Below are 13,877 nucleotides of genomic sequence, written 5' to 3'. Positions count from 1 at the left end.
AAGTGTTTAAACTCAGAAGAGTGTTCCTGCAGCCACTCTCTAGCAATTCTGGGCGTGCGGCATGTCGAAATAACCTGCTCTAATTGCCCAAGTCCGTCAGAGTGCACAATGGACATGAATGGATGCAGGTGATCAGACAGGATGCTTACGTACGTGTCACCTGTCAGAGTCTGATCTAGACTATCAGGGTCGCAATCACTCCAACTGCACACGCTCCATTACAGAGCTACCACCAGCTTGAACAGTCCCCTGCTGACATGCAGGGGGTCCATGGTTTCAGGAGGTTGTCTCCATACCCTCTCGATACAATCTGTAACGAGACGCGTCCAACCAGGCAACATATTCCCAGTCATCAACAGTCCAGTGTCGGTGCTGATGGGCCCAGGAGAGGCGTAAAGCTTTGTGCAGTGGTCATCAATTGTACACGAGTTGGCTTTCGGCTCGAAAAGCCCGTATCGATGATGTTTCGTTGATTGGTTTGCACGCTGATACTTGTTGATGGCCCAGCATTGAAATCTGCACCAATTTAGGAAGGGGTGCAATTCTGTCACGTTGAACGATTCTCTTTAGTCATCGTTGGTCCCCTTCTTGCAGGATCTTTTTCCGGCCACAGCGATGTCGGAGATTTGGTGTTTTACCGGATTCCTGATATTCACGGTACACTCGTGAAATGGTCATACGGGAAAATCCCCAGTTCATCAGTTCATAGACACCCTGGAGATGCTGCGTCCCATCGCTCGTGCGCCGACTGTAAGAGCACGTCCAAACTCACTTAAACCTTGATAACCTGCCATTGTGGCAGCGGTAATCGATCTAACAACTGCACCAGACACTTGTTGTCTTATATAGGTGTAGCCGACAGTAGTGTCGTATTCTGCCTGTTTACATATCTCTGTATCTCAATACGCATGCCTATGTCAGTTTCTTCGGCCCTTCAGTGTTCGTTAAGTTCAATCTGCTAGGAAGTCCTGAATCCACTGACAAAGCTTACCCGTTACCTCAAACGCCCATATTTTTTTCGCTAGACGATAGCAGGCAACTTCATCGAATCCCTTACGGCAGATTATGAACACGGCATTTACTTGGGCGCCCATTTCTGCTGCTCTTTTGATCTCAAAGACGAACAACAGAGAGACTGACTTGAATTTCACAAGATCATTGTTTGCTGAATCCATGTTGATTCAAGCAGAGAAGGTTCCTGCTCTCCTATACGCTCTTAATACACGATCACAAAACGTATTCCGTATTTCTAAACCAGTCTGAAGCGAGTGACAAGGGACTTTAATTATGTGCATCTATCTGACGACCCTTCTTGAAAGCGGAAATAAACGTCCGCTGCTCCAGCGACCTATGATAAACTGCCGCTGGATGGGGAGCAAGTTCTTGAGTGACGTTATCGGTGAGCGTGGCTGTCAGTTGATCGATGACCCGTAGCGGTGTAATCACTTGATTTCTACGCACAAGTCACGCAATTCCCGTACTTAACAGGCTAGTGGTGTACAATATCGTCCCAGATGCGTCCCAACGCGCTCAGATCAGGAGTGTCTGGCGGCGAAGCCGTCACAATGAATTCACTATCATGCAACTCGAACCACTGAAACACGAAATTGGCCATCTGAGGCATACAGCCGGCCGGAGTGGCCGAGTGGTTCTAGGCGCTACAGTCTGGAACCGCGAGACCGCTACGGTCGCAGGATCGAATCCTGATTCGGACATGGGTTTGTGTGATGTCCTTAGGTTAGTTAGGTTTAAGTAGTTCTTAGTTCTAGGGGACTGATGACCTCCACATTTAGCGTTTTCTTAATCGCAATAGGGAGACCACATACTAGCCACGAAAGATACCCCGTATCTTAACATCACAACTTCCTTATTTCATTATTGGCACTATACATGAGTTCTTCAGGCACTCGCCAAAGCAAAACTTCTACATCGGATTGCCGCAGTGTACAGCGTGATTGATCACTCTGAATGACTCGTTCCCAGTCATCCACTGTGCAATGACGTCGCTGTTTGCACCGCCTCATACGTCGCTTAGCACTGACTATATACACTACAGGCCATTAAAATTGCTACACCAAGAAGAAATGCAGACAATATACGGGTATTCATTGGACATATATATTAGACTAGAACTGACATGTGATTACATTTTCACGCAATTTGGGTGCATAGATCCTGAGATATCAGTACCCAGAACAACCACCTCTGGCCGTAATAACGGCCTTGATACGCCAGGGCATTGAGTCAAACAGAGCTTGGATGGCGTGTACAGGTACAGCAGCCCATGCAGCTTCAACACGATACCACAGTTCATCAAGAGTAGTGACTGGCGTATTGTGACGAGCCAGTTGCTCGGCCACCATTGACCAGACGTTTTCAAATGGTGAGAGTTCTGGAGCTGGCCAGGGCAGCAGTCGAACATTTTCTGTATCCAGAAAGGCCCGTACGGGACCTGCAACATGCGGTCGTGCATTATCCTGCTGAAATGTAGGGTTTCGCAGGGATTGTATGAATGGTACAGCCACGGGTGGTGACGCATTTGAAATGTAGCGTCCACTGTTCAAACTACCGTCAATGCGAACAAGAGGAGACCGAGACGTGTAACCAATGGCACCCCATACCATCAAGCCGGGTGATACGCCAATATGGCGATGACGAATACACGCTTCCAATGTGCGTTCACCGCGACGTCGCCAAGCACGGATGCGACCATCAAGATGCTGTAAACAGAACCTGGATTCATTCGAAAAAATGATGTTTTGCCCTTCGTGCACCCAGGTTCGTCGTTGAGTACACCATCGCAGGCGCTCCTGTCTGTTCAAATGGTTCAAATGACTCTGAGCACTATGGGACTTAACATCTGTGGTCATCAGTCCCCTAGAACTTAGAACTAATTAAACCTAACTAACCTAAGGACATCACACACATCCATGCCCGAGGCAGGATTCGAACCTGCGACCGTAGCAGTCGCGCGGTTCCGGACTGAGCGCCTAAAACCGCTAGACCACCACGGCCGGCGCTCCTGTCTGTGATGCGGCGTCAAGGATAACCGTAGCCATGGTCTCCGAGCTGATAGTCCATGCTGCTGCCAGCGTCGTCGAACTGTTCGTGCAGATGGTTGTTGTCTTGCAAGCGTCCCCATCTGTTGACTCAGGGGTCGGGACGTGGCTGCACGATCCGTTACAGCCATGCGGATAAGATGCCTGTCATCTCGACTGCTACTGGTACGAGGCCGTTGGGATCCAGCACGGGCATCAGAACAACATTTCACCAGGCAACGCCGGTCAGCTGCTGTTTGTGTATGAGAAATCGGTTGGAAACTTTCCTCATGTCAGCACGTTGTAGGTGTCGCCACCGGCGCCAACCTTGTGTTAATGTTCTGGAAAGCTAATCATTTGCATATCACAGCATCTTCTTCATGTCGGTTAAATTTCGCCTCTGTTGCACGTCATATTCGTGGTGTAGCAATTTTAATGGCCAGTAGTGTAAATGTGTTGCTTATGAGGAGCTGGTCGACCATTGTACCCCATTGTTTCAACTCCCCAAGGAAAGTCATTGTCCTAGCTGCGCGGCTGGCCGAACTTTGGAACTTATAAGTCGACCCATCCACTCCTTTCATGCGATATTTTACAACCATTCTCCGAAACGCTCTACTGACCTTGTCCTTCAGTACATTAGCTCTGCCTAATCTTGGTTTCGCTGTGGCTGTTCCTTCACATTTCTTCTTCAGAGTCACATCACCAACAGTCGACTTGAGCAGCTTTAGGTCGATTGAAAGGTTCCTGAAGCATTTGTTGCTCAGATGACATTCAATGACTAGTCCACATGTAAAGTCTCTGAGCTTCTGTAGTGACAAAACACTCGACCCCACTTCCTTTTATACTCGCAGTTCCACCTCTCATAACGTCTAGCGATCAACTCCGCATTACGTAGTGGTGCCCAGATACTTTCGGCCAGATATTCTCCGCGTTAGAGTTCAGAGTATCACACTTGCACATGTCTAGTCAGCTGAACTTCGTGTATCCTGAATGCTGATCAGTGTGAACACTACTTCTTCACGAACTAGCACTCGTTTAGATGTTTGTAAACGTAATGGAAGTACAGGTCGAAGTTCAGTGGACAACTGTTCAATACATATGGTCTGATGAGTAGTAACTGCTCATATCTGACGCTATGAAATCTATACAATCCGTCCTCTTTGTGCAGTTGATCTGCTTCCACTTCCACCCTCACATAGCCCCTTCACTAATACCTTCGCAAAGTACCAACATTTTAGTGATGATTAAGATATGTAAGTAGGTTTCTTTGCAACATTTAGCGGTTAAGTTGTACTTGTGGCAAATAAAACAATACGAGAGTAGCGATGAATAGCTAATTCTGAGCAACGAAGTCGATCATTTTGTGTATTATACTGTAGCTACGCGACAAGACATGTAACTCTGGTGTTCAACTGATAATGAAAGCAGAATGAAATGAACACCCTTAGCTGCTTATAGGCGTTGACATATGTCATCGGGGACAGATGAAAATGTGTGCCCGACTGGGACTCGAACCCGGGATCTCCTGGTTACATGGCAAAGCGTAATCTGTCAGTAAACTGCAACAGGTATTACGAATGGAACGTAAACATTCAGCTGTTTGCTAAGCGTCTGCCGTGACTACGCATTTGTGTATTGGCAGCAGTTCCAATAGAGTGAGGAGCCTTTCTCAAGGCTTCAACAGTTGTTTGGCGACAAGAGGGACAGTGTTTTGCTGCGTAGCACAACGTAACGTAATGCACCAACAATACTTCAATGTTCACACGTTATATATTAGAGTTACAGGAAGCAAATTCTTAGTGCCAAATTGCGTCCTCTTTTGTCCCAGTTTTGAGGATGACTGGTTGTGACATTTTCACCTAATTTATCGCTAGTTTTCGGGTAAACGTAATGTTGTAAACGGCAATATCAGGCTTTTTGTAGATATCTATACCTGATGTGCTGCTGATGTACGGTAGCAACTGGAAACAATCCGAACAGGCTGTCTGTCTCACGTAGCTATTACCACTTTGACAGTGAATATTGTTGAGAATTTGGAAATTGGAACGCGAGTCAAAGACTATTAATAACGTGTGGAAGCACACACATGACGTACTATACGTCTTGATGGAAATAAAGATACTGTCAGTGACATTTCATCTTTGTGGCGAATGTAATTTCCAGCTGCAGTAGGCAGTTTTTCTCTATGTCTCATATTTTTAGTGTAGTCATCTTCTGAAACTCTGAAGGTACACACGTGCCTCACACACGCTGCCTGACAAAAAAAGTAATGTACCCAGAAGACAGATAATAATTTCGTATACGTGCACACCATCGGTGGGTATGCAAACGATTAGGGTTGTAATTCTCTGTGAAAGGTATATCGACCACCAGTTTTCATTGGTATTGTTCGTATTTAGTGTCGTTACCACTCCTGGTAAAGCACATAAAGGGCCGTGAACAGCGTCGAATGTTGCGTTTTTGTAGTGAAGGAGACATAACTGTCGTGTACTCGTTTGAGGAAGCATAATCAGTATATGGCAGAGTTTCAAAAACGTGTGATTCAGGGTCTCCACTTGGCCAGCTGGTCGAATTGTGCAATATGTAGGTTTGTGGGGCATTCGGACGTGACAGGGGCCCGGTGTTGGATCTCATGGAGATGTGAGAGTAAGCATTCTCGTCCTTAAGGTTCCGGTCGATCATGTCTGAGCAGCACAAGGATACATCTCCGTACTGTGCACCAGACACAACTTCACTCCCTTCACCTCTACAACTGCCATCCGAGAACAAGTAATGGACTCCTGCAACATCCTGCATCGTCCAGCAGCAGTGGTAGAAGACCAGCAATCACGTGACTACGGAATTACCTCTACATATGTAGGCTGCGGTTAACACCAAATCACAAACAGGTGCGTTTGAGTGGTGCCATGAACGGGAAGCTTGGAATGCTGATGAATGATGTCGCTTTGTGTTCAGCGCGGTTCTGCACTGACGATCATCGGCGAGTTTGGCGATGACCTGGGAAGACAATTCTTCCATTGTTTTTGGAGAGGCACAGCGATGTTACACCTAGCATCATGCCGTGGAGAGTCATCGCGGATGACCAGGTCACGGCTGGTACTCTGACGGTACAACGGTACGACACGGTCATCCTGTGTCCTCATTTGTTGCCTTTCACTGGACAGTCTCGTATTGCCATTTTTCAACAGGTCAATGACTGTCTCAAGAAACTGTCTTCGTGTAGCTGAGGTACTCCCTAGGTCACTGACAGAACATGTGTGGGGTTAGCTTGGACGCTAATTCCGTCCCAGCGTCAGTATCGAGGGTACGAAGGGCCAGTTAACACGGTTGTGGACCAGCTGTGTCAGGACAGCGTACAACGACTTCATGACAACCATACCAATAGAATCAGTTAGTACATCCAGGCAAGAGGGAGTGCAATGTCTTAGTGAGAAGTGGACTCATATGCCAAGTTGTTTAAATCTGACTCGATTTTGTAATCACTGCATTAAGATCACATACACTATCAACCCGTGGAGTTTCATTTCGTTTCCTCCCCGCCTTCTGTGCCCTTCACTTTTTCTATCTGGCCCATCTACTGCCACCCACTCTGAAGGCTCCAAAGTAACCACCAGAACAGTGAAAACCTGAACGGTAAATGCTGTGTTGGAATGGTGCGTGAGGGTGCGTAGGTGGCGAGCTGCTATGGTGCGGCCGAGGTTATCTGGCCAGCCAGGCGCGGCAGCCTTGCTGCGGGCGTCGTGGGGCCGGCTCGCTCCGCGCCTCGGAAAAGTACCTGCTGAGCGGAGCGCTGCGCTCACGAGCTCCGTATCGGTGACAGACGTCCGTGGCGCCTGGCAGGTGCACGGAAGTGAGGCAATAGCTCGAACAATTGCGGAGGATCTCTGGTTTCAGAATTCATACACTGCTGGCTATTAAAGTGGCAACGTCACGAACAATACCAAACGACCCTATTTTACTTCTCGGCTAGCTGAGAAACGCGGCGTTGCATGGGTTTGGTTGGTTGGTTGGTTGGTGAAGGAGACCAGACAGCGTGGTCATCGGCCTCATCGGATTAGGGAAGGAAATCGGCCGTTCCCTTTCAGAGGAACCATCCCGGCATTTGCCTGGAATGATTTAGGGAAATCACGGAAAACCTAAATCAGGATGGCCGGACTCGGGATTTAACCGTCGTCCTCCCGAATGCGAGTCCAGTGTCTAACCACTGCGCCACCTCGCTCGGTGCATGGGTTTATTTATATCTGTGCCATAGACACCGTACGCGTCGAATTTATTTTTGACTTAAAAAACTGCTTTCTATACAGCGATGTGTCAAAAGTCATGGGATAAGCGTCTTCAGGCCACGAGTGGCCTACCGGGACCATACGACCGCCGTGTCATCCTCAGAGGAGGATGCGGATAGGAGGGACGTGGGGTCAGCACACCGTTCTCCCGGCCGTTATGATGGTATTCTTTACCGAAGCCGCTACTATTCGGTCGAGTAGCTCCTCAGGGGCATCACGAGGCTGGGTGCACCCCGAAAAATGGCAACAGCGCATGGCGGCCTGGATGGTCACCCATCCAAGTGCCGACCACGCCCAACAGTGCTTAACTTCGGTGATCTGGCGGGAACCGGTGTATCCACTGCGGCAAGGCCGTTGCCCAAAAGTCATGGGATATCTGCTAAGACCGTATCGGACCTCCTTTTGCCCGGCGTAGTGCAACAATTCGACGTAGCGTGGACTCAACAAATATTGAGACACGCTGCCTCTATAGCCGTCTATAATTGCGAAAGCTGTGCCGGTGCAGGATTTTGTGCCCGAGATGACCCCTCGATTGGGTCCCATAAACGTGCGATGGGATGCAAGTCGGGCGATCTGGGTGACTAAATCATACTAAATCACTCGTTCGAATTATCCAGAATGTTCTTCAAATCAGTCGCGAACAATTGTGTCCTGGCGATGCGTCATACTGTCATCCATAAAAATTACATCGTTGGTGTGAACGTGAAGTCCATGAATGGCGCCGGCCGCTGTGGCCGAGCGGTTCCTGGCACTTCAGTTTGGAACAGCGCTGCTGCGACGGTCGCAGGTTCGAATCCTGCCTCGGGCATGGTGTGTGTGATGTCCTTAGGTTAGTTAGGTTTAAGTAGTTCTAAGTTCTAGGGCACTGATGACCTCAGATGTTTGAGTCCCATAGTGCTTAGAGCCATTTGAATCATAAATGGCTGCAGATGATCTCCAAGTAGACGAACAAAGGAGTTTCTAGGAATGATTGGTTCAGCTGGACTACAGGACCCAGTTCATTTCATGTCAAGACAGCCCACAGCGTTATACAGCCACCGCCAGCTTGCACAGTGGCTTGTTGACAACGTAGGTCCTTACGAAAAAAATGAAACACCTGCAGTCGCCGTTTTGATGTGATTTTATTATACAGCAACCAGTTTCGGTGAATCAGCCTTAGGTGATGCTCAAGGTGGTGAACTACGATTGGCCGGCCGGAGTGGCCGTGCGGTTCTAGGCGCTACAGTCTGGAACCGCGTGACCGCTACGGTCGCAGGTTTGAATCCTGCCTCGGGCATGGATGTGTGTGATGTCCTTAGGTTAGTTCGGTTTAAGTAGTTCTGAGTTCTAGGGGACTGATGACCACAGTAGTTAAGTCCCATAGTGCTCAGAGCCATTTGAACCATTTTGAACTACGATCATATACACGATCCCATCAGTGGCCAACATCTATGAACTGGCTTCCGTAGATTACTGTAACAGCGATGTTGTGTCTGCCAACCAGTTGGTAGTTGAATCTTCCTGGCAGATTAAATCTGTGCCCGACCGAGACTCGAACTCGGGACCTTTCGTGGGCAAGTGCTCTACCACCTGAGCTACCCGAGCACAACTCACGACCCATCCTCACAGCTTCAATTCTACCAGTACCTCGTCTCCTACATCCCAAACTTCAGCTCACACTCCGCTGCAGAGTAAAAATGTCATTCAGTTGGTAGTTGATGGTTGCAGACCGAGTTCACCCCCTCAGCATTATGCAGGTCCTGAAGATGGTGTACTGAGGCACCGAAACATTATAAAATAAACTAGGCTGCAGCTGTTTTATATTATTACGTAAGTGAACAGGTGTACTCCCAAGGACCATCAGTCACAAGGAAGGAGGTACAAAATCGCGGGGCTGCGGCTTCACGGGGTGCGCGCCAAACCCGAATCCCACCACCAGCTCTTAGCAACTGAAATCGGGGCTCATCTGACCAGACCGCGGAATTCAGTCGTCCAGGGTCCAACCGGTATGGTTATGAGTCCAAGAGATGCGCTGCAGGCGATATCGCGCTGTTAGCAAAGGCATTCGCGTCCGTCGTATGCCGCCACAGCCCATTAACGCCAAATTTCGCTGCACTGTCCTAAGGGATACGTTTTTCGTACGTTCCACGTTGATTTCTGCAGTTATTTCATGCAATCCTGCTTGTCTATTAGCAGGCTGTTCTTGGCCGCTAAGTGATGGGCGTCAGCTACTGCGTTGTCCGTGGTGAGAGGTAATGCCTGAAATGTGGTATTCTCCGCACGCTCTTGACACAGTGGATCTCGAAATACCGAATTCCCTAACAATTTCGGAAATTGAATGTCCCATGCCTCTAGTTCCAACAACCATTCCGCGTTCAAAGTCCGTTAATTACCGTCGGCCATAATCAAGTCGGAAATCTTTTCACGTGAATCACCTGAGTACAATTGACGGCACCGCCAATGCACTGTCCTTTATATCCTGCGTACGCTATACTTCTGCCATCTACATACGTACATACCGCTAGCCCATGGATTTTTTCACCTCAGTATACAACATTTGGACTGTTTGATTGGGGACATGAAATAAGAGCTTGTTTCCTTCACAAACACGGGAGAGAGTCACAAAGAGCTGGCCTTACAAAAAGCGTATGACACTAAGTTCTATGCCTGCAACACGGTGCATCTGACCTTGTGCGTTGTTTATGGTCATGGCGTAACATATAAGTACGTTTACCGGAAACTGTATTCGTTTAAAGTGAAATGGTAAACTGTTACGAATAATCGGAACCTCATGTGTAAAAACTCACTCGCCTGCCCAACTTCCCATCAGAATTTACGCTTCTATGATGTTACGTTGGAGAGTAGTAACTTTAAGCTTGTATGAGAGAAGGGTTCTTGGGAATGAAATAACGCATGACGCTCTCGATCAGTGATATGTTGCGCCTCGTTTTCGGGAGGAGTTTCCAAAGAGCTAATTAAACCCTGATGTTCTTGAGCCGCAGCAAGTCTCGTCTCCGTTGAAGCCTTCAGACCACAGCCTTCAGTCTTCAATCATTCTGGTGTATTCAGAAAGGCTCGACCATTTTCTAGGCATTTTTATTCGTAGCCAAAGCAAAGTCAAAATATAATGAGTAGGCACCCAAATCACGAAACAAACTTAATGAACTCGTTTTTCCTAACAAATTGTATAAATAAAGTCTACTGAAGGAAACAAAACAACGTCTTTAAGTATTAAATACACAAAGGGAAATCGGTAGACCCGTATATCCTAGTCAAGTAAATTCAATGTTAGTTGGCATACGTAAAGGTACGATTGCGGTGCTTAATTCCGCCAGTCACTTAAGTGTCTGAAACAGATGTCACCGAGTTAAAAGAACTAACAGTGCCATCTATTGGTTGTCGGGATGTTTAAACAGCCGAACTGCTAAGCTGAGCCGATGATTGTAGACAAAACTTCAAATTACAATAACTTTTTTTCGTGTTCCGAATTTGATGAAATACGGATGTACATTGCCGCAAGGTACGCTCAAGTTAACTGTGAAAATGTAATCAAGATTCTTCTAGCAGTTTTGAAGATTAGTATACTAAAACAGACAGACGCGAAGCTTTTATAGTTTTATTATTAGTATTGAAATAGGTATAAATCTACATCTACATACATACTTCGAACACCACGATACGACGCATGGCGGAGGGTAGCTTGAACCCGTACCATTGTCAGTCATTCCCTTTCCTCTTATCCTCGGAAGTGCAGCGAGAGTAGCAAAACGACTGACTAAATTCTTCTGTACGGGTCCTCCTTTTCGCCGTCCTTACGCGAGATGTATGTTGGTGGCGGGAGAATCGTTCTGCAGTCTGACTGAAATGCCGGTTCTCCAAACTTCATCAGCAGTGTTTCGTGAATGGAATTACTTCTTCCCTCCAGCGATTCCCATTTGAGTTCAAGGAGCATTTCCATAATACTCGCTTGTTGACGGAACGTACTGGTAACTGATCTGGCAGCACGCCCCTCTATTGCTTCGATGTCCTACCTGAAACCGACCTCGAGCAGTACTTAAGAATGTGTCTCCTGTAGAGATGAACTACACTTTCCTCGTATTCTTGTCCTGATGCCGACCATTCGCGTTCCCTGCAGCTGGCCTTACGTGCTCGTTCCATTTGATGTTGTTTAGAGTGCTGGCCACGTACCAAGCGCTTGATGACAACCCATCATGATGCAATGTGTGTTGCCCAGCTGGATTTAAGCTTTACTGAACCACATTACGTTTCCATAAAGAGTCAATTAGCCACAAGTATTACAGTCTTCATTAACTTACTTTCTACAACATTCAGAGGACGCTGCCATTCATCAGCCGGCCGGTGTGGCCGAGCGGTTCTAGGCGATTCAGTCTGGAACCGCGCGACAGGTACGGTCGCAGGTTCGAATCCTGCCTCGGGTATGGATGTGTGTGATGTCCTTGGGTTAGTTAGGTTTTAGTAGTTCTAAGTTCTAGGGAACTGATGACCTCAGATGTTAAGTCCCATAATGCTCATAGCCATTTTTGTTTGTTTGCCATTCATCGAAGCAAATACACTGGTGTCCAAAATAAAAGCAACAAACTGCTATTTCCCAGTCTTGTGTCTAATTCACGATATAAGCATACAAACTGTCAATAGATGTCTTTACGGTCGTGTTCTGCACGGAAGATGGCATTCCGATCAACGGATAACCACGCCAGCAATAACGTCAGGGCACCTATCAAGCGGGGTAGTGTTTGCAGGGTAGTCCCACATCCACAATCTTTGTGTACACAGTCACTGACGGTGCAGTATGGCACAGAGAAGACGGCTACGGACTCTCTGCTGCGCAGGGCCATTGAAGAATAGAAGCTGATGTGGCCTGATGGCTTAATGTGTATCGTTCTGCTGGTTCTCGGATGAGGCGATAGCTTATAGAGAGCGAAACTGAATTCCGGAGACCAAGACAGGACCGACCATGTGTGATAACAGAGTGGACCGTTGTTTTACGGTACTGCCTTACTACTGCACTGCGACTGGCATTTGACCTCGCAGCATCCCGTGGACGTGTTATATAGAGGCAGAGTGGCCTTTATTGTTGGAGATCTGCTGTCTACCTACCTCTGGCGTGTCTTCACACAAGGCAACCTCTAAAGTGGAGCCGTCAACGTGCCACCTGGACGGTCAAAAGGTGCCCCAATGTTCTTTTCACAGATGGGCCCTGATTTGGTCTGGAGAGTGATTCTCGACGGATTCGCGTCTGGTGGGCACATGGAACACGATTACTGGACCCAAACGCTGTGGAAAGAGACCTATCAAGTTACCAAATATGCGGCAAATGAGTTACAAACTACTTAAAATGATCATATCTCAAGAAATACACAGCATATTAATGTCCCAGGACGTTAGAAAGTCAGTTAATCTAAAATCTTTAATAGTAAACCCGTTTTTTTTTATAGCAAACCAGACCATAACACATTACTTTGTGCCGGCCGCGGTGGTCTAGCGGTTCTAGGCGCGCAGTCCGGAACCGCGCGACTGCTACGGTCGCAGGTTCGAATCCTCCCTCGGGCATGGATGTGTGTGATGTCCTTAGGTTAGTTAGGTTTAAGTAGTTCTTAGTTCTATGGGACTGATGACCACAGTAGTTAAGTCTCATAGTGCTCAGAGTCATTTGAACCATTTTGAACATTACTTTGTCCACATTATTGCTGTAATTTCTTTCCCAGCTGCCGTTGAAATGGAAAGCAATTGGAACAGTTCAATGATTTATTTATCAATGAATTAAAAACAATTTTTAGATGTGTGTTTCTTGAGATAATATTATTTTTCAGAGATTTTTAAGCCATTTTGATTTTTGCCAATTACAGTGCCATCTCTCACGAACGAAAAACGTTAAAAAACGAAAGTTACGTATTTTTGCACATAGGATCCGAATACGCAATGAAAAATAGGGGTTTCTATTTAAAATTTCGTAGTCGACCTCCCCCCCTCCTGCCTCTTGGGAGTGGGGCCGGGGGTCGGATTTGATGACAATGGATGTTCCCCTTCCAGGCAAACAACTTTTATCACAACCATTTTTAATCCGATTTGTAGTTTTCCAGGTATTTCTAAAAACAGTTTTAAATGCCTCATCCTGTATGTGCATAGTGTTCCAAAATCACGCCGATAAACTTCGAGGGGATGGTGAGATTTTCTTGAGGAACGAAATGGGGATAGGAACGTATGTCCGGAAACGTCAACCAACGACGCTACAGAAAGTGGTAGTTATAGTCGGCGGTGCTTGTACGTGTGTATTACAGGGTGATTCCGTAATGAAATTACAAACTTTCAGGGATGATGGAGAAGGATAAATGTATCAATCTGAGATATGGGGTCCGCAGCTCGTGGTCGTGCGGTAGCGTTCTCGCTTCCCACGCCCGGGTTCCCGGGTTCGATTCTCGGCGGGGTCAGGGATTTTCTCTGCCTCGTGACGACTGGGTGTTGTGTGATGTCCTTAGGTTGGTTAGGTTTAAGTAGTTCTAGGGGACTGATGACCATAGATGTTAAGTCCCATAGTGCTCAGAGCCATTTGAGCCAT

At 47.2% G+C, this 13,877-nt stretch overlaps 1 pseudogene; it reads right to left on the bottom strand.

Moving 5' to 3' along the window:
• Nucleotides 1-7,562: 7,562 nt before the first annotated feature.
• On the bottom strand, nucleotides 7,563-7,680 carry LOC124778561 (annotated as a pseudogene).
• Nucleotides 7,681-13,877: the final 6,197 nt, after the last annotated feature.

The sequence above is a fragment of the Schistocerca piceifrons genome, chromosome 2, assembly GCF_021461385.2.
Source record: "Schistocerca piceifrons isolate TAMUIC-IGC-003096 chromosome 2, iqSchPice1.1, whole genome shotgun sequence".
Lineage (NCBI taxonomy): Eukaryota > Metazoa > Arthropoda > Insecta > Orthoptera > Acrididae > Schistocerca > Schistocerca piceifrons.
This window is presented reverse-complemented; position numbering and strand designations above follow the sequence as displayed.